The sequence below is a fragment of the Schistocerca serialis genome, unplaced genomic scaffold (assembly GCF_023864345.2).
Source record: "Schistocerca serialis cubense isolate TAMUIC-IGC-003099 unplaced genomic scaffold, iqSchSeri2.2 HiC_scaffold_333, whole genome shotgun sequence".
NCBI classification, from domain to species: Eukaryota; Metazoa; Arthropoda; class Insecta; order Orthoptera; family Acrididae; genus Schistocerca; species Schistocerca serialis.
In genome coordinates this window covers 65,001-66,583 of record NW_026047904.1, presented here as the reverse complement: position 1 = coordinate 66,583, position 1,583 = coordinate 65,001, and the positions used below count along the sequence as shown (strand labels likewise).

The following is a 1,583-nucleotide window of genomic DNA, read 5'->3' as shown; positions in this document are numbered from 1 at the left end:
CACCTGACACAGGCATGCAATACTCGTTGCAAATGGCGATGGACGTCTACGTTTGCTGGTGACGTTACGCAAATGAACAACAGGTAACCCGTTGTGGTGCGGTTGTTCTCGCTAGAGGTGAATCAGTGTTGGCGACGATCGGTCGAGCTATTAACCGGTTGTTTCAGGGATACCCACCATGCCCACGAACGTGAAAGGGGACCCACCATGCCCACGAACGCGAAAGGGGATCTGGGTGTGAGGCGATACGCGGCGGTGGCTGGGTGGGACCGTCCCCGGCCGGTGAGGGGGGGCCGCCCGGCGTGCTGGCAGCGCGGTGCGTGGGCGCACGCGCTACAGCCGGCTGGTGGGGGCGGCCAGTGGCAGGCGCGCCGGCCGACGGACGCGGCAGGCGGCGCAGCTGCGCGCCGGCGCCCCCTGCTCGCGGCGCCTTGCGGCCAAAGTAGGTCCTCGCGGGCCCGGTGCGAAGCGCGGTGGCCATCTGCAGTGTGCTGGTCCGATTGAGGACTGTGTGCGCTGAGGATGCGCCGCCGCCCGGCGCTCGGCGCCGCGACGCCGTCTGCTGCTCGGTCGCCCCAGCGGTTCTCGCAGGTGGTTTGTATCGCAGCTGTGCGGACGTGTTGGCGCGTGCGCTGTGCTGGGAGAGTTCGCTTCGGCACCCAAGTGGGGCTTTTGTCCTTCTGTGGCGCTGGCGTTGGAGCTGCCGGTCACCGTAGGTGGCGCGTGTTGTCTCCCGCCGGCAATGCCACGACAGCACGCTCCCGGGCCTCTGTCGGCAGCGGCAAGCTCAGTTGGGAGCACGGGTGGTCGCACCTAAAGCGTCTACTCGCCTAACTCCGGGCGATTGCGCCTCTCTCGAACCCGACCAAGTACTTAGGACGGCGCTGCGCGCCGCCGGGACCTGAGAGGGTTTCGAGGTGTGTTGTGCAGGGGAGCTCAGCCTCCTCCTGTTTGCAGAATAATTGAGCGGACGCTTGCGTGTTCGCGCGGGCCCCCGGGACACACTCCCGGGCGGCCGGCTGCTCAGCTCTAGTTGACGCAGCTCCCTGGTTGATCCTGCCAGTAGTCATATGCTTGTCTCAAAGATTAAGCCATGCATGTCTCAGTACAAGCCGCATTAAGGTGAAACCGCGAATGGCTCATTAAATCAGTTATGGTTCCTTAGATCGTACCCACGTTACTTGGATAACTGTGGTAATTCTAGAGCTAATACATGCAAACAGAGTCCCGACCAGAGATGGAAGGGACGCTTTTATTAGATCAAAACCAATCGGTCGGCTCGTCCGGTCCGTTTGCCTTGGTGACTCTGAATAACTTTGGGCTGATCGCACGGTCCTCGTACCGGCGACGCATCTTTCAAATGTCTGCCTTATCAACTGTCGATGGTAGGTTCTGCGCCTACCATGGTTGTAACGGGTAACGGGGAATCAGGGTTCGATTCCGGAGAGGGAGCCTGAGAAACGGCTACCACATCCAAGGAAGGCAGCAGGCGCGCAAATTACCCACTCCCGGCACGGGGAGGTAGTGACGAAAAATAACGATACGGGACTCATCCGAGGCCCCGTAATCGGAATGAGTACACT

At 61.3% G+C, this 1,583-nt stretch overlaps 1 non-coding gene across 1 annotated transcript in view; it reads left to right on the top strand.

The window, feature by feature from the left end:
• The first annotated feature begins 1,043 nt into the window (after window positions 1-1,043).
• Window positions 1,044-1,583, top strand: part of LOC126445171 (small subunit ribosomal RNA) — a 1,909-nt gene continuing 1,369 nt past the window's right edge. The window contains exon 1 of the ribosomal RNA XR_007582977.1: window positions 1,044-1,583. This exon is cut by the window's right edge and continues 1,369 nt beyond it. This is a non-coding gene — a ribosomal RNA (small subunit ribosomal RNA).